A 25,389-nucleotide genomic window follows, 5' to 3' on the forward strand; every position below is an offset into this window, starting at 1 on the left:
GCAATCCTCCCACCTCAGCCTCCCAAAGTGCTCGAATTACAGGCATGAGCTACCACACCCGGCCATATTCTGATTCTTAAAATTAGTTTTAAAATCTCCTTTTTTTTGAGAGAGAGCATTTTTCCTAGCTATTCTTTTCTTCTCAAACAGATCTAAGGCTGGATGTGGTGGCTCACACCTGTAATCCCAGCAGTTTGGGAGGCAGAGGCAGAGGTGGGTGGATCACTTGAGGTCAGGAGTTTGAGACCAGCCCGGCCAACATGGTGAAACCTGTCTCTACTAAAAATACAAAAAATTAGCTGGGCGTGGTGGCACGTGCCTGTAATCCCAGCTACTCGGGAGTCTGAGGCAGGAGAATCACACAAAAACACACACACACACACAGATCTGAGAGTCTTTTTTTTTAAATTATTGTGAGTACACAGTAAGCACATATATATATGGGGTATGTGAGATGGTTTGATATGGCATGCAATGTGAAACAAGCACATCATGGAGAATGGGGTATCCATCCTCTCAAGCATTTATCTTTTGAGTTACAATCTAATTACGCTCTAAGTTATTTTTAAATATACAATTATAATTGACTATAGTCACCCTATTGTGCTATCAGATAGTAGGTCTTACTCATTCTTCCTTTTTTTTTTAAACCAATTAACATCCTCATCTTCCTCTCCTTCCAGCCCCCGGCCTTCACACTACTCTTTCCCAGCCTCTGGTAGCCATCCTTCTCTCTATGTCCATGAGTTCAATTTGTGGGATCAATTTTTAGATCCCACAAATAAGTAAAAACATGAGAAGTTTGTTTTCCTGTGTCTGGTTTATTTCACTTAATGATCTCCAGTTAGTTCCATCCATATTGTTGCAAATAACAGGGTCTCTTTCTTTTTATGGTTGAATAGTACTCCATTGTGTATATGTAGATTTTCTTTATCCATTTATCTGTTGATGGACACTTAGGTTGCTTCCAAATCTTAGCTATTGTAAACAGTGCTGCAACAAACATTGGAGTGCAGATATCTCTGATATATTGATTTCCTTTCTTTTGGGTATATATCCAGCAGTGGGATTACTAGATCATATGGTAGCTCAGTATTTAGTCTTTTGAGGAACCTCCAAACTTCTCCAAAATGGTTACACTAATTTGCATTCCCACCAACAGTGTACGAGGGTTCCCTTTTGTCCACATCCTTGCCAACATTTGTTATTGCCTTTCTCTTGGATATAAGCTTCTCATTGTAGTTTTTCTTTTCTTTTTTTTTTGAAGTGGAGTCTTGCTCTGTCACCAAGGCTGGAGTGCAGTGGCACAATATCAGCTCACTGCAGCCTCCACCTCCCAGGTTCAAGTATTTCTTCTAGTCTCCCAGGTAGCTGGGACTACAGGTGCGTGCCACCACGCCCGGTCTCGATCTCCTGACTTAAGGTGATCCACCCACCTCGGCCTCCCAAAGTACTAGGATTACAGGCATAGCCACAGTGCCCAGCCTCACTGTAGTTTTGATTTGCATTTCTCTGATGATCAGTGATGCTGAGCACCTTTTCATATGCCTGTTTGTCATTTGTATGTCTTCTTTTGAGAAATGTCTATTCAAATCTTTTAAACATTTTTCACTGGATTAGTTTTGAAATCTTTATTTTCTTCCTTAGAATCAAAGGAACTGTTATTATGGACATTTTTACCAAATTAACATATTTTGCTTGTTCCACTGGCCAGAGTTGAAACCCACACTCCTGGTATATAAGTAGGGGAAGAACTTTTTCTTATCTTTTTTCTTCCAATAAATTGAGTTAATATTCCTATTACAATTTAAAACAACAAAGTAAGATTTCCCAAAGGAATCAAAACGTTGAGGGGGTGGAGATAGAGGAATGAAATCCTCAAAGCTCCATACTACCTCACGTGATATTGTGATATAGTAAGAAATATGTATTTGGTCTCTGGTCCTGGCACATAGTTCCTAAAACCCTTGGAATCTCCAAAGTGCTGTGTCTCTGTGAATACTAATGAACTGAGTGATGGCTGGGGCTCCAGGATAGCCTTAGGATGGGGGCTGGTTGCCAGGGGAACCAACCATGTGATTAGAGGGATAGAACTTTCAGTGCTGCCATCACCACATGATCTCCAGGGAGGGGAAAGGAGCTTTAGGTTGAGCTAATCACCAATGCCCAATGATGTAACCAATCAGGACATAATGAAGCCTCCATGAAGAATCAAAAGGACTGGTTCAGAAAGCTTCTGGACTGCTGAACACACGTAAGATCCTGGAGGTTGGTGTGCCCAGAGAGGGCAAGGTAGCTAGCTCCATGTCCTTTCCCCCCATACCTTGCCCTATGCATTTCTTCAACATGGCTGTTCATCTGTATTCTTTGTAATATTCTTTCTAACAAATGGGTAAACATAATTAAAGTGTTTCCCTGAGTTCTGCAAGCCCTTCTAGGAAACTGATTGAACCCAAAGAGGGGGTTGTGGGAACCCCAATTTGGAGTCAGTTGGTCAGAAGCACAGGTCACATATGAGAGACAGTCTTGTGGGACTGAGCCCTCAACCTGTGGGATCTGATGCTATCTCCAGGTAGATAGTGTCAGAATTGAAGTGAATTACATAAGACTCCCAGCTGGTATCCTTTGGAGAATTGCTTGGTTAGTGTGTGGGAAAAACCACCCCACACATCTGGTGTCAAAAGTGCTGTGCTGACTGTGAAAATAGGAAAAACATTTTTGTTTTTGTTATCTCTGTACTTTTTCAAATAAAAAATTTATAAAAATAAAGAAGGAACATCAAATTGTTTATAGTATTATCATTAACAGGATTATGGGTAATTTTTAGTTTTGGTCTTTATACTTCATTGTTCAAATTTTCTACAACTCCACAAATTTTCTAAAACTTCATAGTACTTGTAAAGTCAGGGGAGAAGCATTTTTTTTTTTTTTTTGAGATGGAGTTTCACTCTTGTTGCCCAGGCTAGAGTGCAATGGCACCATCTCGGCTCTCCGCAAGCTCCACCTTCTGTGTTCAAGCGATTACCCCACCTTAGCCTCCCCAGTAGCTGGGATTACGGGCATGCGCCACCACACCCTGCTAATTTTGTATTTTTAGTAGAGATGGGGTTTCTCCATGTTGGTCAGGCTGGTCTGGAACTCCCGACCTCAGGTGATCCACCCCCCTCGGCCTCCCAAAGTGCTGGGATTACAGGCATGAGCCACTGCGCCTGGCCTGAGAAAGCATTTTAAATCACTTATTTCTATGGATTTTCTTTGCAGAAAAACTGTTAATAAATTAGTACTACAGCTTAGGTAACATTTGACAAATATCTCTTATGACTCAGTAAAAATTCACAGAAAAACATTTCTTCTTCCAAAGGATACTCATCTTACGAAACCTGCCTAGAACTATTATACCTCGTTGGACTTACACCTCATTCTTCCCCATTATTTTTGAGACGAGGTCTCACTCTGCCACCCAGGCTGGAGAGCAGTGGTGCGATCGCAGCTCACTGTAGTCTTGACCTACCAGTCTCGAGCGATCTTCACACCTGAGTCTCCCGAGCAGCTGGGACTACAGGAAAGCACTACCATACCTAGCTTTTTTTTTTTTTTTTTTTTGTAGAGACAGGTCTCAGGAGGCTAATCTGGAACTCCTGAGCTCAAGTGATCTACCCACTTGAGCCTCCCAAAGTGCTAGGATTACAGGCATAAGCCACTGAGCCTGGCCCTTCTTCATATTTGACTTCACATTAAACGTGATGATAATGTGATATTCTGTTTAATACTGTGAAATATGTTCTGAAAGCCAAATTCACCACCTAGTGATTTTTTTATGTGCTTTCCATACCCTGTACCTCAAGGTAATAAATAGGTGATTAAGACTTTCAGACATGAAAAGTCCCCAGTAAGAAAAGTAAATGTCAATGCTTTCATTTTCTTATCAAACACCACAATGGATATCCTAATGCATATTTTCTGGCATATAACATGTCAGACAGTTGTAAACATTTTCTTTTGGTCACACAATATACATCCCAACTCTGGATGTTTTTGTTTCCCTACTTAGGACTAGGATAACTCACCTCAAAATTAAATATAATTGCAACCAGTCTAGAACAGTTTCCCCAACAGACTTGATTTCCAAGAAATACTAATTTTTTTTTTCTTTTTGAGATGGAGTCTCGCTCTGTAGCCCAGGCTGGAGTGCAATGGCGCGATCTCGGCTCACTGCAACCTCCACCTCCCAGGTTCAACGGATTCTCCTGCCTCAGCTTCCAGAGTAGCTGGATTACAGGCACCTGCCACCACGCCTGGCTAATTTTTGTATTTTTAGTAGAGACGGGGTTTCACCACGCTGACCAGCCTGGTCTCAAACTCCCATCCTCAGGTGATCCGCCCACCTCAGTCTCCCAAAATGCTGGGATTTCGCCACCTCCCCTGGCGAAATACTAATTTTTGCACCTATCAAACATAACATCAAAACTGGTTACTTCAACCATTTCCCAAGAAACACTTTACTATCTGATTTCGTATGATATATTTTAATGCTAGTTATCTAAGTTTAATCAAGGCACTTCTAATAATTATTCTGAAAGTAATGCCCAAAACAGTCATTTAAAATCAAGATTTAAGTTTTCTCCCCAATGTACAGATTTGTTTAAGAGCTCTGGTAGTTTAGCTACAAAGATGGCTACCAACAACTCCTCCTATCAAGTGTTACAGTCATGAATAAGGACCAGCCTTCTCAAGCCAGCTCCCAGATGACTGAAGCATCCAAGTTGAGGCACCAGACATCAAAGTAAGGCCATACTGGATCCTCCAGCTCCAGCCCAGCCACTGTAACTTACACCACGTGAAACTGATAAGCTGCCCTAGTTTCTATCACATGGATCAGAAATAAGTCATTTTCACAGAGCCCTGCCCAAAATCCTGATTCACAGAATCATAAAAAATAAAATAGCTATTATTTTAGATCATTAAGTTTTGAGGTGATTGTGTAGCAATAGATAACTGATACTAGGGCATTCTGATTCAAAACTACAAGAAAAATATTAAGATCTTTAAAAAGTGCTTGAGGCCGGGTGCGATGGCTCATGCCTGTAATCCCAGCACTTTGAGAGGCTGAGGTGGGCGGATCACGTGAGGTCAGGAGTTCTAGACTACCCTAGCCAACATGGTGAAACCCTGTCTCTACTAAAAATACAAAATTAGCCAGGTGTGGTGACGAGTGCCTGTAATCCCAGCTACTCGGGAGGCTGAGCCAAGAGAAGCGCCTGAACCCGGGAGAAGGTCATTGCAGTGAGCCAAAGATTGTGCCACTGCACTCCAGCCTGGGCAGCTAAGACTCCGTCTCAAAAAAATAAAAAAAATAAAAATAAAAAGTAAATATAGACACAAAAACCCTCAACAAAATACTAACAAACCAAATCCAGTGGCTATAAAAAAGGATTATATACCATGACCAAATGAAATTTATCCCAGGAATGCAAGATTGGATTAACATACAAAAGTCAATCAATGTAATACACCACACCAATAGAATAAAGGACAAAATCCATGTGATCATCTCAATAGACACAAAAAAAGTATTTGAAAATACCAACATCCTTTCATGATAAACAACACTTAACAAACTAGGAATAGAAAGGAATTTCCTCAACCTGATAAAAAGTGTCTAAAAAAAATCCACAGCTGACATCAATACATCCTGTAACAACATACAGAGAAAGGCTGAGGGTTTTTATCCAAACATGAGGAATAAGACTAGAATGTCTACTCTTACCACTTCTATTCAACATTGCACTGGCTATTCTAGCCAGGGCAATTAGGCCCAGAAAAGAAATAAATAAAAAGTATCCAGATTGGAAAGAAAAAGTAAAACTATCCCTGTTTGCGGATGACATAATCTTGTAAATAGAAAATTATAAGGAATCCACACAAAAAAATACTACTAGTTTAAACAAGCAAGTTCACCAAGTTTGCAGGTTACAAGATCAACAATGAAAAATCAGGCCAGTTGTGGTGGCTCATGCCTGTAATCCCAGCACTTGAGCCCAGGAGTTTGAGACCAGCCTAGGCAATATGGCAAAACGTAGTCTCTAAGAAAAATTGTAAAATTAGCCAGGTGTGGTGGCACATGCCTATGGTCCCAGCCACTCAGGAGGCTGAGGTGGGAGGTTTGCTTGAGCCCAGGAAGCAGAGTTTGCAGTGAGCAAAAATCACACCACTGCACTCCAGCCTGGATGACACAGCCAGATACTATCTCAAAATAAATAAATAAATAAAAAATCAACTGTATTTCTATACATTTGCAATAAATAATCTGAAAATTAAAATTTTTAAAATTCCATTTAGCATGCAAAATAATGAAATACTTAAACAAAGTACAAGACTTGCATTGCAAACTATAAACCATCAATGAAAGAAATTAAGGAAGACCTAAATAAGTGGAAAGAATCCCATGTTCATAGATTAGAAGACTTCATATTGTTAAGATGGCAATATTCCCAAATCTACAGATTCAATGCAGTCGATATCAAAATCCCAACTGCCTTTTTCACAAAAATGGACAAAACCGATGCTAAAATTCATATGGAAATACAAGGGATAGCCAGAACAGCCAAAATAATGCTGAAAAATAAGATCACAGTTAGAGGACTCAAAGTTACCAATTTCAAAGCTTACTACAAACTTACAGTAATCAAGACAATGTGGTACCAGCATAAGGATAAACATGTAGATCAATGGAATGGAACTGAGAGGCCAGAAATAAACTCATACATCTATGTCCAGTTGGTTGCAACAAGGGTGCCAAGACAATTCAATGGAGGAAAGGAAAGTCATTTCAACATATAATGCTGGGACAACTGGACATCCACCTGCAAGTGAGTGAATCCAGACAGACCCTTGTCTCACATCGTATAAAAAACTTAATTTGAAATGGATCAAAGATATGAAGGTAAGAGCTAACATAAAATTCCTAGAAGAAAGATAGGTGTAAATTTTCATGATTTTGATTTAGGCAATGATTTCTTACATATGACACCAAAAACAATCAAAATTTTTTCTCTAAATTAGACTTCAAAATTCAAAAGTTATGGCCAGGCGCGGTGGCTCATACCTATAATATCAGCATTTTGGGAGGCCGAGGCGGGCGGATCACCAGGTCAGGAGATCAAGACCATCCTGACTAACACGGTGAAACCCCGTCTCTACAAAAAATACAAAAAATTAGCCGGGCGTGGTGGCGGGTGCCTGTAGTCCCAGCTAGTCGGTAGGCTGAGGCAGGAGAATGGCGTGAACCCGGGATGCAGAGCTCACAGTGAGCCAAGATCGCGCCACTGCACTCCAGCCTGGGCGACAGGGCAAGACTGCATCTCAAAAAAATTAATTAATTAATTAAATATACAAACTAAATATACCAAATATATTCAACTCAAATATGTTCACAATACTAACAGTATTGTGCTCTCAACATTTAAATTGTCAACTGAGGTATTTAAAAATCTAACAAAATGTCGATACGTTTCTTTGTAAAACAAGAATATCTTGCAAAAAAGCTTTAGTTCTTCTGTCACTAACTTCTCATATTTCTCTGTCCTACTTAAACACTTGACCTCTAGAAAGCTACCCCAAAAATAAAACAACGAATAATATTAATGACAGATACTAAGGCCATACTCTCATGGAGGAAGTTTGCTTCTAAGTGATTTGCAGAGCATATGGTCTTTTAATATTCTACATGATTTTCACTACCAAAAGAAGAGATGAAGAAAATTAGAGTTGACATGGAAGAGAAAATGTACTGAGAGCCTGAAAAAAAGAGAATATTTAGTCTGAAACTTAACAGAGGAGAAAGATCTTAGACTGAAAATACACAACTAGTTTGGCCTGTTTTTTATCTCCACATTAACACTAACATGAATTATTTGGGAAAAAAAGATATCTGCTTTTTTTTAAGGGAGGTAGGAAGGGAAGTGTGAAAAAAAAAAAAAAAGCAGCAGCAGCAGCTTTGGTTCCTGGAAGAAAAGATATAAAAATATACAGGCCAGGCACGATGGCTCATGCCTGGAATCCCAGCACTTTGGGAGGCCAAGGAGGGTGGATCACCTGAGGTCAAGAGTTAGAGATCAGCCTGGCCAACATGGCGAAACTCCATCTCTACTAAAAATACAAAAATTAGCCAGGTGTGGTGGCACCCACCTGTAATCCCTGCTACTCGGGAGGCTGAGGCAGGAGAATCACTTGAATTCGGGAGGCAGAGGTTGCAGTGAGCCAAAATAGTGCCACTGCACTCCAGCCTGGGAAACAGAGCAAGACTGTCTAAAAAAAAAAAAAAAAAAAAAAAAACTACAAGTTTCTAGTTGAACATTAAATCCAAGAAAATGATTCACATGAAGCAACTTATAACAACCAAACAATTGCAATAAATGCTTAAAATAAGAGACTAGGCATATTACAACCTCTTGGTTCATCTCTTAAGATTACTTACTGTGCAGAAGTAGATTTACTGTTAAAATAAACTTAAACTCAGGGCCCTCATTTGTACTGGCCCCTGCCAAGGCCACCAAGCTAAAAGGAAGACTGAATTATCTTTGTGCTGTCTCTATCGAAAATATTACAAAGTCATTGGCCGGGCGCAGTGGCTCATGCCTGTAATCCCAGCACTTTGGGAGGCCGAGACGGGCGGATCACGAGGTCAGGAGATCGAGACCATCCTGGCTAACACGGTGAAACCCCGTGTCTACTAAAAAAAATACAAAAAACTAGCCGGGCGAGGTGGTGGGCGCCTGTAGTCCCAGCTACTCGGGAGGCTGAGACAGGAGAATGGCGTAAACCCGGGAGGCAGAGCTTGCAGTGAGCCGAGATCCGGCCACTGCACTCCAGCCTGGGTGACAGAACGAGACTCCGTCTCAAAAAAAAAAAAAAAAAAAAAGAAAAACAGAGATTGATTTGCAATGACATTGTCTACTTTAGCAAGAAGGAATACAGCTAAACAGTGAGAACATAATAAAAAAGGGTTCGGGGACTGGGCGCGGTGGCTCACGCCTGTAATTCCAATACTTCAGGAGGCCGAGTTGGGTGGATCACCTGTGGTCAGGAGTTGGAGACCAGCCTGGCCAACATGGTGAAACCTGGTCTCTACTAAAAATACAAAAATTAGCAGGGCATGGTGGCATGTGCCTATAATCCCAGCTACTAGGGGGTCTGAGGCAGGAGGATTGCTTGAACCTGGGAGGCGGAGGTTACAGTGAGCCAAGATTGAGCCACTGCACCCCAGCCTGGGTGACAGAGTGAGACTCAGTCTCAAAAAAAAAAAGGAACATCATTTAAAATAATAATTAGTTCCCATTCATTAAGAGCACATTATGCGACAGGTACTATGTTAAGCATATTACATATTATTTCTGATCATTTCAGCAGTTCTAAAAGGTAGGTATATCATGTTAAATGTTATACAAATTTAACAGATAAACTGAGAAGCAGGGAGAATGTGTAACTTGCATAAAGACACGCAGCGGTCAGTACCACAGCCAGGATTCTAAACCACATTTATGACTCCATTGCACATTTATGACTGTATTGCACTGTTCCTTAGAAACAATTCCAAGAACCTTGAATCAGTAACCTAGTTATTCCATAATTAATGTTATATGTTACAAAGGACACTCCCTTTAACATTTAAACTCAGCCTGCTCTAGGCACCAGGTGTTCCATCTTGATCACACCAACCTACCTTTATCACCACTTTCCTCAACCTAACTTGGGACCTGATTAAGTACTAGAATCTCCTCAAACAAAACTCTCAGAAATAAAACTGCAACAAACTAAACAGTGGTTTTCTCAGGTATCAAATGGTCTTAAGATTAGAAGAACCGGAAGGGAGTATTTACTGAGAGCTATTTTGTTCCAAGTTATGGAGCTATAATCAGAGATTATATGATCTGTGGCAAACGGTAAAAGGAAGGCCTCCCTACCACTACCCTAACACCCCTGTACTGTTTGTGTTTCTCTTCTGTGAATGGTAATTAGACATTCTGTGGGTAACTGTGGTCTCCCCTAAGGGTTATATAGACCTGGTGTTGATCACATGAAAGTGGGGCCTGTATCAGATATAATCACAGGCTGGTAAGATAAAGACTTTTTTTTTTCTTCTGGACCTTCTCTGTATTTAGAGAAATCTGGATATGCTGGAGGCACTCCCAAGTAGCAGAGGTAAAGACGGCTTCTGCCACTAGCAAACACATGTGTTGTGAGTCAAGTAAGGGAGGTATCCCACTAGAAGACCACAAATTACAGAGGTGTGTGTTTTATCTTGTGAGCCAGATATTACAGAAGCATACTAGTAACTCTGTACTTATTTCCCTTTTTCATCCTTGAGCCTTTGGTAACATACCAGATGTTACAGCCTGGTCTCAGCTGTGTTCTGCAGGAGTATTAAGAGAAGACTCTCCTCTGGGGCAGAAAATTAAAAGAAAGCAGCACCTCTGAGGTCAGCAAGGGATTCCCCAGGGAAAGTGAATCTTTAGGAACAAAAGTCCTTGCTGTGAGCCCCAATTACTCCACCCCATGCTCAGAATCTCCTTCTAAAGCCAGCTCTGTGGGACCCTGGCTTTTATTTATTGAGATAGAAAGCAGTTTTTCCCTATCAAAAACAAAACCTTACTGTAAATCCAGGTCTGACTCCAAATCCCATATCCTTTGTTACATCATACTGCCTCCCAAATATACTATTAATAGAAAATTGTTCAGCCAGAGAATCATTTAAGAGGAGAAGGAGAAAGGAAGAGACGAGAGGAAAGAAGGGGGAGGGAGGGATTTCATCAAAGCAATAAAAACTCATTGTAGATTGGATGTAAAAGACAGAAATATTTAAATTAATTAGTATATATGGAGAGTAATATCTGATGCATTCAGTATGTGTTAATTCCCTTCCTTAGGAATAAGGATCATAGAGCCAAGTAGAAAAATGTGGTCTTATGTTTTGGCTTTTGAGAAGTCCAAATATAATGATATTAGAACAGATATCCAACACCAACAACAAAAAAACTCCATGTTTCCTTATTGAAAATTTTTTTTCACAGGTAAAAAGAACCCAGAATTGGGGTGAATTCATCAGTTCTCGGTTTCAATCAAAAAGAGGAACACAGTATGCACGTCTCCAAAATGTATAAAAGCAAAAATATATGTAAATTCATGAATTCATTAAACTGCAAAATCACTTGCCATTTTATTTACTTTAAGACAATAAGGTATATCTTTCTGTAACTGCTAAAAGCTACACTTCAGATTGCAGGTCACTTGTATACAAGTTCCCCTTTCAAAAACACCCTCCCAACTCAAACCCCTTCCTGTTTTTCAACCTTGTATGTTTACTTTCACATCTGCTGCAAAAGATAAAAGCAACAATGGAGACATCAACCACATGACTGTGTTCTACCCAACCGGAAATAAAGCTCTGAAGCCAGACTTGCTATGAAATGGGTCTTTAGAATACTCAGGCATAAAAATGTTACAGTATAAGTCTGGATCAAATCCAAAGATCACCACTAGACAAAACCAGGTGCAGCTATATTACATATGTTTATATATAATAATCATTGGACATATCCAATTTAAGTAGAAAAATGCATAAGTCAAGATGTAAAAATTATTCTCAATGGAAGATTAGTCTCTCCCATCTCCATGAGGTCAGATTTTATCAAAGGGAAAAGGGAACTAACATTTATTGAGGACCTCTGACAGGCACACTACAAGGTTTGTTTTTATTATTCTATAGGTTCTCTGCAATGTATTATGGTTATTCTACAGAAGAAACTGAAGTGTTGAAAGTACTTTCACAAGATCACAATTAGTAAGAAATCATTGGCTTTGACAGAAGAAGATCCAAATCTCTCCTTCCCCACCCACTCATGGACAAAAGTAAAGGTATAGTTGTAAAAAATACTGGGTTTGAAGCGAATTTTCACTTGCTAGTTGTGTAACTTTGGACACGTTACTGAACTTTTGGCTGGGTTAATACCTACTCCAAAGAGCTGTGATGAAGATTAAATGCAAAAATAACAATGGGTAACATTTATTCGGTGCTGGGCACTGTTCTAAGTATTTCATATATTAAGCCATTTAATCATCAAAACAACCTTAAAAGATACGTATTTGTATCATACCTATATTACAGAATGATTAGAAGTGAGGTGATATGGTTTGGCTCTGTATCCCCCCACCCAAATCTCATCTTGAATTGTAATTTTTGCATTTTTTTTTAAGTAGAGATGGGATTTCACCATGTTTGGCCAGGCTGGCCTTGAACTTCTGACCTCAGGTGATCCACCTGCCTCAGCCTCCCAAAGTGCTGGGATTACAGGCATGAGCCACCACGTCTGGAATATAATTTTTTTTTTGAGACGAGGGACTTGCTATATTGCCCAGGCTGGTCTCAAACTCCTGGGCTCAAGCAGCCTCCCACATCGGCCTCCCAAAATGCTGGGATTACAGGCATGAACCCCATCTTTCATATTTTTGTGATCACATATAAAACACAGAGTCCTGCTCCCTTAATATGTATTAAATGAAGAATCGTGTCTTTCCTCTGCTCAAAATCCTCCCAAGAACTCCTGTCTCCGAATAAAATGCGAAGTCATCAACACAGTCAATAAGGCACTACAATGATTTGCTCCTTCTCCTACCTATGACCTCTCTGAATTAAACTCCTACTATTTTTCCCTAGATCATTTTGACCCAACATGCTGGATCAATGTTTCTCATACACACCAAACCCACTTAACTTTTGTGCGTTTTGTTCTTCTGCCTGGGATACTCTTCCCCAGATACCTGTACAGCTCACTGTCTTACTCCATTTAGGACTCTGCTCCAATGTCACCTTATCAGAAATATCACCCTTATCTAAAATGTACACCCCACCTGCCTCATTGTCTTCCGTTCTACTTTCCCTGATCCTCACTAAAATCTGATGTCTTATGTTCTATCACCGATTTATACATTTATTATTTATCCTCTACCACTAAAATGTAAGCTCCAGGCTGGATGTGGTAGCTCATATCTATAATCCCAGCACTTTGGGAGGCCAAGGCAAGAGACTACTTGAGCCCAGGAGTTCAAAACCAGAATGGGCAACATATGGAGACCCCATTCCTACAAAAAAATTTCATTTAAAAATTAGCCAGGATGGCCAGGCGCAGTGGCTCATGCCTGTAATCCCAGCACTTTGAGAGACCACAGTGGGCGGATCACAAGGTCAGGAGTTCGAGACCAGCCTGGCCAATATGGTGAAACCCTGCCTCTACTAAAACTACAAAAATGAGCCAGGCATGGTGGTGAGTGCTTGTAGTCTCAGCTACTCAGGAGGCTGAGGCAGGAGAATCGCTTGAACTCAGGAGACAGAGGTTGCAGTGAGCCAAGATCACGCTACTGCACTCCAGCCTGGACAACAGAGCGAGACTCCATCTCAAAAAAAAAAAAAAATTAGCCAGGCATAGTGGTGTGTGCCTGTAGTCTCAGCTCCTCAGGAGGCTGAGGTGGGAGGACTGCTTGAGCCCAGGAGGTTGAGGCTGCAGTGAGCTGTGACCACCCCTGGGCAATAGAGAAGGAACCTGTCCCAGAAAAAGAAATAAGCTGCACAAGAACAGACACCTCTAATTTATTCACTGCTATGTCCCAATGTACTTATGATAGTGCCTTCTAAATAGTGAACAATCAGTAAGTATTTATTACATGAATAAGTGGTAGATGTTTTAGTTATCTATTACTATATAGTAAATTACCCCCCAAAACATGGTGGCTTAAAACAACAAGCATTTATTATTGCACAGTTTCTGTGGATGAAGAATCCAGGCATGACTTAGCTAGGTGACTTTGGCTCGGGGTCTTTTTTTTTTTTTTTTTTTCCTGAGATGTAGTCTCACTCTGTCACCCAGAGCTGGAGTGCAGTGGCACAATCTTAGCTCACTAAACCTCCGCCTCTCAGGATCAAGCCATTATCCTTGATCTCAGGATCAAGCCATTATCAGCCTCCCAAGTATGCTGGGACTACAGGTGTGCAACACCATACCCAGCTAACTTTTGTATTTTTAGTAGAGACAGGGTTTCGCCATGTTGACAAGACAGGTCTCGAATTCCTGACCTCAGGTGATCCACCCACCTTGGCCTCCCAAAGTACTGGGATTACAGGCGTGAGCCACGTACCCAGCCAGGGGTTTTCATGAAGCTGTAGTAAAGCTGTCTACTGCATTTGCATTCATCTCAAGGCTCAACTCTGCCTGGAGAATCTGCTTCCAAGATCACTCACACCAAAGATCTGCATCCAAGCTTACTGACAGACCTCATTTTTTTACCACATGGACATCTCTACAGGCTGCCTGAGTGTTCTCAGGATATGGTAGCTAGTGGTCCCAGGGAGAGGGAGAGAGCCAGAATCCCAAGAGAGAAGCCACAGTATTTTATAACCTAATCTTAGAAGTGACATTCCATCACTTTTGCTGTATTCTATTCACTAGCCCCCACTCAAGGGGAGGAAATTACACTAAGGGTATGCATACTAGGAGGCAGAGAAAATTGGGGGCCATAATAAAGGCTGCCTACTACAGTATGCATAATAAAAATTTTTTCAAAAAAACAAAAAAACTTGCCCTTTAGTTATATATTATTTAGTATATTTATTTAAATATGATTCTATGATCATTATGCAATTATTCATCCCAATGCTAGTCTTTTCGATCTTACAAAATATCAGAGAGAATACATGAAATACTGAACATTTCTTGTTAACCAGTGTTCATTAACGGTCAGAGATAATACAACTAGCAAGGATAAGTCAACAAAAATGGCATCTGGAGAAAAAAAGACTTATTGGGTAAATCTTGCTAAGTAGATGACTCTGACCTTTACTATTTAATCATTATAGGCATCATCTTTAGGAGATGGAATGGCACTTAATAAAAGATCAGCTTTTTATACTACAGTTAAAGAAATAATAAAAATTCAAAGGTTACTTAGTAAGCTAGAGGATATATCAATCTACTGTTAAGAAATAAAAGGGTTGCCAAGTGCGGTGGCTCACACCTCTAATCCCAGCGCTTTGGTAGGCCAAGGCAGGTAGATCACCTGAGGTCAGGAGTTCGAGACCAGCCTGGCCAACACAGTGAAACCCTGTCTCTACTAAAATACAAAAATTAGCCGGGTGTGGTGGCACACGCCTGTAATCCCAGCTACTTGGGAGGCTGAGGCAGGAGAATCACTTGAATCCGGCAGGTGGAGATTGCACTGAGCCAAGATCCCATCACTGCACTCCAGCCTGGGTGACAGAGTGAGACACCGTCTCAAAAAAAAAAAAAAGAAAGAAAGAAAGAAAAAGGTTTTAAGGCTAATTACACATACCCGATTATCAGAATCAAACAGTGCATCACGGCCAAGTGTGTTGGCTCACACCTATAATCCCAACACTTTGTGAGGCCAAGTCAGGAGGATCTCTTGAGACCAGGCTGGGCAACATTGTAAGATCGTCTCAGGCTGGGCACAGTGGCTCACGCCTGTAATCCCAGCATTTTGGGAGGCCGAGGTGGGTGGATCATGAGGTCAGGAGTTCGAGACCAGCCTGGCCAATATGGTGAAACCCCGACTCTACTAAAAAATACAAAAATTAGCCGAGCATGGTGGCACACACCTGTAGTCCCAGGTACTTGGGGAGGCTGAGGCAGAAGAATTGCTTGAACCCAGGAGGCAGAGGTTGCAGTGAGCTGAGATAGCTCCAGCCTGAGCAACAGAGTAAGACTCCATCACACACACAAAAAAAATTCCTGCCTCTAAGAAAAGTTTTTAAAATTGGTGGGGCATGGTGGCATGTACCTGTAGTCCCAGATACTCAGAAGGCTGAGGTGGGAGGACTGCTTGTGCCCAAGAGTTCAAGGTTAGAGTGAGCCATGATTGCCTCACTGCACTCCAGCCTGGGCAACAGAATAAGACAGAGGATAAGAAGATAACAATAAATCTTCAGAGAAGAAGATATCTTTAAAACCTCTTTTCTCGGCAGGGCGCGGTGGCTCACGCCTGTAATCCCAGCACTTTGGGAGGCCGAGGCGGGCGGATCACAAGGTCAGGAGATCGAGACCACGGTGAAACCCCGTCTCTACTAAAAATACAAAAAATTAGCCGGGCGCGGTGGCGGGCGCCTGTAGTCCCAGCTACTCAGGAGGCTGAGGCAGGAGAATGGCGTAAACCCAGGAGGCGGAGCTTGCAGTGAGCCGAGATCGCGCCACTGCACTCCAGCCTGGGCGACAGAGCGAGACTCCGTCTCAAAAAAAAAAAAAAAAACCTCTTTTCTCTACCAGGTTTCTTATTCTTGGTCTCCTTTCCCTTAAGTAGCTCTCCTTTACTTTATTTACTTGGCAACAACTATTTCCAACCTAACACAATTATCTGGAGACTATCTAAATATAAAATATAATTTTATAGGCCAGGCATGGTGGCTCACGCCTGTAATCCCATCACTTTGGGAGGCCAAGGCAGGCAGATCACGAGATTAGGAGTTCAAGACCATCCTGACCAACACGGTGAAACCCCATGTCTACTAAAAATACAAAAATTAGCTGGGCGTGGTGGCACCTGCCTGTAATCCCAGCTACTTAGGAGGCTGAGGCAGGAAAATTGCTTCAACCCGGGAGGCAGAGGTTGCAGTGAGCCAAGATCGTGCCATTGCACTCTAGCCTGGGTGACAGAGAGACTCCATCTCAAAAAAAAAAAAAAAAAAATATATATATATATATATATAGATATAGATATAGATATATATAAAATTAATTTTATAAATAAAATACTATTTACATTTTCACTGGAAAAATCACAAAGTATACTATGTGGATTTTCTTGCCTCCAAAAGCAATTGTGTTATTTCAAGTGTTGAGGATGCCAGAAAGCTTGAAGATTTAAAAATAACCTCACAAAGAGCTCATTTTCAACACCAGATGGAAAGAAATTACTCTAAAGACACATGTGTAGGAAGACATATATACAATATCATATGACACCATGCAAAAGGTTTATATAATTACATAATACCATCAAGATTAGAAAGACTGCAGGTAGTAAGCTGGCAACAGTGTCGATCCTCTGAATCATTAAAAAAAGAGAAAAGGGCAAGAAACAGCAAGTGGGTGGTAGCAAAAAATTTTTAAAAGCCTTTACTTTAAGCTGCCTTCCATGTGTCCCTATTGCATGCTGAAATGGTTGGCAGGTAAAATTTGAGGGCTTAAATCCTTGGCACTCGAGAGTCCTGCCTGTGTCCATATGGCCAAAAACTGGGGAGGGAAGGGGGAATGGGATGAATTTCAACAATCTGTGTGAAATGTATTATTAAGGTGAAACACTCTTCACTTGAATACATGTAGAACTTCTAATTGGTAAATTAAAATACGTGCTTGGCATCTAAGTTAAGGCAGCATTTCTTTATAAGATATGTTTAAAGATATGCCATTAAGATCCCATTGTGTTAAAATGATTTAATAGGATTACTTAAGAATATATGTAAGTACTAATAGCTGTGTGTCAATCACAACTAAACCTTGGCCTAATACTATGTATTCGTAAATCACCAAAAATATACATTTATATTATACTTATGGTTTACAGGCTTAAATTTAACCAATTCAAAATAACTCTATTAGCTAGATGTGATGGCACACACCTGTAGTCCCAGCTATTTGGGTGACTGAGACAGGAGGATCACTTGGGCCCAGGGGTTCAACAGCAACCTCAGCAACATAGAGAGACTCCCATATAAATTTTTAAAAATTAAAATAGGCCAGGCGCTATGGCTCACACCTGTAATCCCAGCACTTTGGGAAGCCAAGACAGGCAGATTTCTTGAGCCTAGGAGTTCAAGACTAGTCTGGCCAAGATGGCAAAACCCAGTCTCTAAAAATATAAAACATTAGCCAGGTGTGGAGCCTGTAGCTCCAGCTACTCAGGAGGCTGAGGTGGGAAGATCACCTGAGCCTGGAAAGCTGATGCTGCAGTGAGCCATGATCACACCACTGCACTCCAGCCTGGGTGACGGGAGTAAGACCCTGTCTCATAAAATTAATAAATAAATAAAAATAAAATAATCCTATGCTTTAATATAGTTAAATCACTGGGAGTTTCTCACTCGAAACTTTTCTATCGTAACTTTTTTATGGTTTCATGCAGATATTATAACAAATATAATGCATGGGCAAAAGTTTTCTGAGTGAATATTAATGTAGAAAGTACCAAAACCTCAATCTATGTTGTGTCCAGTGCTAGGATTCAAACAAATAGAGGGCCTACCAAAAGCTGATCTGCATTAGGGTGACCTTTGTGGAGGATGGAATCAGGCTGCATCTATAAATAACAATTAACTACAGGAGTATAGATTATATCCAATCTTATTTGATTATCTCCACCTATTTCCAAAAAAAATGGAGGTGTTCCTGTCTCTATTAATAGATACTAGATAACAGAATAGAATTATTGAATATAGAATTAGATAATAGAAAATAATCTTAATAGAGCATCTATTGCCTATTCCAATCTAATTTATCAATATAAACTTACAGTCATATTTCTTATCCATTCCATCAGACAGATAATCTTGCCCCTTCCTACCCACTCTGCCAAGATTTCTTTAACCTTACCCAAGCTCTACTCCACTTAGCTTAGAAACAATTTTAATCTCTACAAGTAGAGATCACCCTGAGAGTCGAGGGCCTAGATTAATTGGGTGGAACTGACCCAAAGAGTCGTCAGCTACAGAAGAGGGAGAGCAGCAATTCAATAAACCATCACAGTTTAATCCACATAGATTTAATTTGGGGATAAGAGATAACTCGCAAAAAAGAGAACTGCTCTTGGCCGGGCACGGTGGCTCATGCCTGTAATCCCAGCACTTTGGGAGGCCAAGGCAGGCAGATTAACTGAGGTCGGGAGTTCAAGACCAGCCTGACCAGCATGGAGAAACCTCGTCTCTACTAAAAATACAAAATTAGTCAGGCATGGTGGCACATGCCTGTAATCCCAGCTACTAGGCAGGCTGAGGCAGGAGAATCGCGTGAACCTGGGAGGTGGAGGTTGCGGTGAGCCGAGATCGCACCATTGCACTTCAGCCTGGGCAATAAGAGCAAAACTCCGTATCAGAAAAAAAAAGAACTGCTCTTAATTGCAATAATAAAATAATAAAAATAATAAAACAGTAAATAATTTAAAAGCATGATGCCAGAATGTCTCTGGAATTTCTATATAGAAAGGACTTTGGGGCTGGATGCTGTGGCTCATGCCTGTAATCCCAGCACTCTGGGAGGCTGAGGCAGGTGGATCACTTGAGATCAGGAGTTCCAGATCAGCCTGGCCAACGTGGTGAAATCCCGTCTCTACCAAAGAATGCAAAATTTAGCCAGGCATGCTGGTGCATGCCTGTAGTCCCAGCTACTGGGGAGGCTGAGGTGGAAGAATCGCTTGAATCCGGGAAGCAGAAGTTGCAGTGAGCCGAGATCATGCCATTGCATCCCAGCCTAGGCAACAGAGCAAGACCCTGCCTTGACAAAAAAAAAAAAAAAGACTTTTAAGGATAGCAATTTGACCGGAAGGAGAGACAGAATATTTGGATATCAAGCTCTCAGTTCCTACCTAGATTGCATATTTACTTACGGTGACTTAGTGGAAAGCTGACGAAGTTAGCAGATAGGGAATATTAAAGTCTCTTCAAGCTACTTCTTGAATTATACTGGCTGCTGTTCTCCAAAGTTCAAAGAGCTAGCCAATTTATTTTCAAATATTTTAAGTGGATACAATCCCATTTAAATAAAAATAATCAGCAAAATAAGTATAAACAGACTTTCATCATAATCGGATTTTCCGAAAACCAATATTTGAAGCGAAGTGTCAGTAAGGTGGGTAATTCTAAATGAGATCACCACTCAACATAAAACATCAAAGTTCTCCTTTCTAACACCTCCAAGTTCAGAGTACTCCTCACTGCTACAGCATTTTTCTTTATCTTTCTCTTTATGTACTCATTAAATAGCAGCAGAGTAAATCAAAATACTAATCTAACCCAGTGTGCACTCCAGAGTATTTGTTATATTGCATTTTACTAAACACACCAGGAACCCACTCTTTTTTTTTTTTTTTTTTTTTTTTTTTGAGACGGAGTCTCGCTCTGTCGCCCAGGCTGGAGTGCAGTGGCGCGATCACGGCTCACTGCAAGCTCCGCCTCCCGGGTTCACGCCATTCTCCTGCCTCAGCCTCCCGAGTAGCTGGGACTACAGGCGCCCACAACCGCGCCCGGCTAATTTTTTGTATTTTTAGTAGAGACGGGGTTTCACCGTGGTCTCGATCTCCTGACCTTGTGATCCGCCCGCCTCGGCCTCCCAAAGTGCTGGGATTACAGGCGTGAGCCACCGCGCCCGGCCTGGAACCCACTCTTAAAAAAGACACACAGTAAAAGCCACCAGTGACATACCAAGAAACTTAAATGAACAACAAAAAATCACACACATTTGGCATCTGTCTCTCCTCTCCTCTAACTAAATGCTATGATAAATGCAATCAAGCAATTATTTTCTTTTTTCTCTTTGGGACAGAATTTCACTCTGTTGCCCAGGCTGGAATGCAGTAGTCTCAAACTCGAAGCCTCGAGCTATCCGTGGGCTTCAGCCTCCCAAAGTGCTGGGATTACAAGCATAAGCCACTGCACCTAGCTAGCAATTACTTTTCAATAATTTTGGATCCTTTACACAAGTAAGGCCCATAACTGATTAATTCAGAGGCCATCTTTGGAGGCTTTATTTAGAGGAAAAAAACAAAGTTATTCATAAGAAAAGTTATTGGAATTATTGTTGTTTAGCTCACAAACAAAATAAAGTGTTCCATGTTCAAGCAATTAAAGAAAAAAATCAAATTTAGAGGTAGCAATGAATCCACACCTGAATATGCATTTAACCAAACACAAACTTGATAAAACTCAGAAAAATACAGACCACTGGCTGGGTGTGGTGGTTCACGCCTGTAATCCCAGCACTTTGGGAGGCCAAAGTGGGCAGCTCACGAGGTCAAGAGACAGAGACCATCATGGCCAACATGGTGAAACCTCGTCTCTACTAAAAATACAAAAATTTAGCTGGGTGTGGTGGTGCGCCCCTGTAGTCCCAGCTACTCAGGAGGCTGAGACAGAAAAGACAAGAAAAACAAAAATACACTGACAACACTTACGCTGTCCTGCCTCTTAGATAACAAGGAAACAAACTGTGGTCTACATGTAGGCTCCTCTTGATTTCAGAACCAAACTCAGCCCCTGATGGCCACTGATATTCTAAAGTTATGAAATCAGATTAGCAATATTTAAATTGGATTACTACATTAAAAAAAGCAGTGTGAGCAAACCCTATCATTCACACCAAAAATTACACACAAGGCATGGTGGCTCATGTCTGTAATACAGACTAGGCTGGGCACAGTGGCTCATGTCTGTAATCCCAGCACTTTTGGAAGCAGAGGTGAGATTATCATTTGAGCTCAGGAGTTTGAGACCAGCAGTTTGAGACCAGCCTGGGCAACATAGCGGACCCCGGGTTTAAAAAAAAAAAAAAAGCTGGGCATGGTAGTGCATGTCTGTAGTCCCAGCTGCTGGGGAGGCTGAGGTGGGAGAACCACTCGAACCCAGGAATTCAAGACGGCAGTGAGCCAGGATCATGCCACTGCCCTCCAGCTTGGGCAACGAGGTAAGACCCCTGTCTCTAAAAACATATGTATACAGGGCCGGGCACAGTGGCTCATGCCTGTAATCCCAGTACTTTGGGAAGCCGAGGCGGGTGGATCATTTAAGGGCAGGAGTTCAAGACCAGCCTGACCAACATGGTGAAACCCCGTCTCTACTAAAAATACAAAAGTTAGGTGGGCATGATGGCAAGTGCCTGTAATCCAAGCTACTTGGGAGCCTCAGCCAGGAGAATTGCTTAAACCCAGGAGGTGGAGGTTGCAGTGAGCTGAGATGGCGCCACTGCAGCCAGCCTTTGTGACAGAGTAAGATTCAAAATAAATAAATAAATAAACCCACACAGAGATATCAAAGCAAGGGTTATTACAGAGTAGTTCTATTTGGTTGGACAATACAAAGAAAAGGAGAATAAAGGTGGAAAGGTAGATTGTAGCCATATTGCATAAGAACTTACAGGACATTTGGTATAAAACAATTAAATGTTGGGAGAGGCCGGGTGAGGTGGCTCACATCTGTAATCCCAGCACTTTGGGAGGCCCAGGCAGGAGGATCCCTTGAGCCCAGGAATTCAAGACCAGCCTAGGCAACATAGTGAGACTGTCTCTACAAAAAAACAAAAAGAAATTAGCCAAGCATGGGGGCACACGCTTGTAGTCCCACCTACTAGGGAGGCTGAGGCAGGAGGATCACTTGAGCCCAGGAGTTCAAGGCTGCAGTGAGCTTTGATCACGCCACTGCACTCCAGCCTGGGTGACAGAATGAGACCCTGTTTAAAAAAAAGAAAAAAATTGTTGGGAGAATTTTGGTAAAACCTACAGATTAAAAACATTTATTTCTAAGCCTGAATTCAAACATACAAGGAAAAATGTATAGTTTTGTTGGTAGAAGAGCAATCAGAAGGTTGGCACCCTGAACTTAGGTTGGCACTCTGAACTTATGTTCAACAATGAGTTCACCTTTTTTTGAGACAGTTTTGCTCTGTTGCCCAGGCTGAAGTGTAGTGGTGCAATCTTGGCTCACTGCAACCTCCGCCTCCCAGGTTCAAGCGATTCTCCTGCCTCCGCCTCCTGAGTAGCTGGGATTACAGGCACATGCCATCACACCCAGCTACTTTTTTTGCATTTTTAGTACAGATGCGGTTTCACCATGCTGGCCAGGCTAGTCTCGAACTCCTGACCTCAAGTGATCCACCCGCCTTGGCCTCCCAAAGTGCTGGGATTACAGGCGTGAGCCACCGTGCCCAACTGAGTTCATTTTTAATAGAGGCAAAGATCACTGTACTTGTTTCCCCAGGTGTATGAATAATATCTATCTTTACCTTAATTATAAGCTTCTTATAGAAAACACATGGAATTAACCACTTTGATTCTAAGGCAATCTGGTGTTCAGTTATTCCATCTATTTTTGAATCTGCCATTTATTGAGTGCTTACTGTATGCCAGATAGCACGTACGCTACATGGATTATATTAATAACACCCCAAACCAAAAATTTTACAACTGGCGAAGAACTGATTACACTTTCAATTTGCAGAAAAGGGAAATGAAGAGTACACATCAAGTTTCCACAAAAAGTACGAGTTAGTGCTACATTAACAAAATTGGGACGAGAAGAAACATATACAGGCTATGTATCCTGCTTTTAGTTAAAGGGATCTAATCAATTAACATGTTTGCCAGGACTGAGAATACAGAAAACAACAATGAGCAACAGCATTGACTACAGTACATCCTCAAGAGAGTCTAAATCCACTATAATAATACCCAAGACACAAGACACAACCATTTCTTGCCATTTTCCCTAAAAACAGAAGGGAACAAAATAGCAGCTGTGAAATCATCCAGACTACTTAAAAAAAAAAAAAAAAAAAAAAAGCATCTAAAAAAAAAAAGAAAGAAAAAACTATCTCCTAATGAGCAACTACATGCCAAAAAACAAGTCTCCACAGACTAGTCATTTATGGCAGGGTACGGGGTACAGTTAGAGAAACAACAGGATGACAGTCGCTATCATGTGGCCAGAAACCAGTCCATCAGCAATCTGTTTCACGTGAGATCACTTTCTCTCAAGAGAACGCCTGTTCTCGGGGAGCATGACCCTGTTTTGGCAAAACCTCCCCAGGAATAATGGCCTGCTGGTCAATCTCGGAGGGCGAGCCCAGACCCGGCCTCTCCACAGGTACAGCAGCCCAGCGAGCACGGGGGAAGATTTCCAGGCCGACAGATGCGCGAACTGAAAAAGGAGGTCACGAAGCTGAGAGAATAGATTTAACCCTCTGCTCGCTGGGAACCGTGAAGACTTAGGGGGAACGTGTTTTTCAATGATGCAGGCGTCGGTGGCGGGAAGGCCTGCGAAGTCCTGCCAGGGCTCCCTGCAGCCCTCAGATACCGCCTGACTTCTGCAGACAGCCCCGCTCCCTCGCCAGGAAGAAATCGCTCCGCGGCTGCACGCAACACCTTCACCGTCTGAAACCTGCGATTCTCCGCATTTGGTTTTCTCCCGAGGCTCCTGCACACCGCACCGTGATTGATGCACCCGAGGGGACCGATTTTCCCTCGTCAAAAATACACCCCAAGCCTAACTTTCCAACGCTCCCGCGACGCAACCCCTTCCCTTTCCTCAGCGGCTCCAGCCCGCCCCTCGCTCCTCGGGCCGCGTCCCGGCTAGCGTCCCAGTGTGCGCACGAGGCCCCTCCGCGGGAGAGCCCGCGCCCCGGCCCGGGGCCTGTGGGGTGCTGCAGACAAAGAGGCTGCAGCGCCGCCGCGGCCGCCAGGACCGTCCCCACGGGGACAGCTCCACGCCCCCCGCCCCGGCTCCCGCGCCGCCGCCGCCGCCGCCTCGCCTCACCGGTGGCTCCGGGGCCGGGCTCCTGCGCCCGCCACTGCTGCAGCCCGACGAACAATGGCAGGAGGAGACGCCGGCGTCCCAGGCTCGGGCCCTCTGCGGCTCGCGGGCCCTCCGGCTGCTGCTGGCTGACTGACTAAGCCCACCAGCGGAGGGAGGGAGCGAGCGAGCGAGCGAGCAGGCGAGCGGCCCTGGCGCGCGCCCTCCCGCCTTCCCTCTGCCAGGCGAGGCCAGCCCGGCCCGCAGCCCGCCCGCCCGCGCGCGCCCCTCCCCCTCCGTTCGCCACAACATTGTAGTAAATTTCTATTGGGCCGCGCCGGAGGGAAGGAGGGGGCCGGGCCCGCGGCCCGTCCGCCCATTGGCTGAGGCCAACTTCTAGCTCCTCTTGTTTCCCCCCTCCCTTAAGGCCGGTAAGGAGAGGAGAGGGGAAGGAAAAAGAGGAAAAGGCAAGGGGCTGGCCGCGTGTGCGCACGCGCAAGTCGAACACGGTCTGGAGCTAGGGTGTTCCGGGATCCCGCAGCACCCACGTGGGACATGAGGCAGCTAGAGCCCTGGACGGTGAGGTCCTTTCCTCCTTCCAAGTAAGAGGCCGAGATTTGGAAGCCTCAGGGAAGTAACTCACGTAGAGGTTGTAGCCAGGACTGACTCCCCCTAAACGCTTAGTGACCTCGGGTAAGTCATTCAGCTGCTCTGTGCCTCAGTTTCCCCATTCACTAGTTTGTCTCTAGGCGCCCTTCCCACCCTTACATTCGATGAGACTTTACCTCTCCTGCCAGCTGTGTAAAGTCTGAAATGGAAGCTAAGTGTTGAGGCCACGC

At 42.7% G+C, this 25,389-nt stretch overlaps 1 protein-coding gene across 50 annotated transcripts in view; it reads right to left on the reverse strand.

Moving 5' to 3' along the window:
* EPB41 (erythrocyte membrane protein band 4.1) overlaps positions 1–25,389 on the reverse strand; it is a 232,990-nt gene that overhangs the window by 177,859 nt on the left and 29,742 nt on the right. For 29 of the 50 annotated variants that reach the window (XM_065526362.2, XM_074014452.1, XM_074014499.1 and 26 more), the window contains exon 1: positions 24,575–24,790. The exons of the other annotated variants lie outside the window; for them this stretch is intronic. The gene's annotated coding sequence lies outside the window, so the exon portion shown is untranslated. Of the gene's footprint in view, positions 1–24,574; positions 24,791–25,389 lie in introns of those variants that run through there. 50 annotated transcript variants of the gene reach the window in all.

Source organism: Macaca fascicularis, chromosome 1 (genome assembly GCF_037993035.2).
Source record: "Macaca fascicularis isolate 582-1 chromosome 1, T2T-MFA8v1.1".
Taxonomy (NCBI): Eukaryota; Metazoa; Chordata; class Mammalia; order Primates; family Cercopithecidae; genus Macaca; species Macaca fascicularis.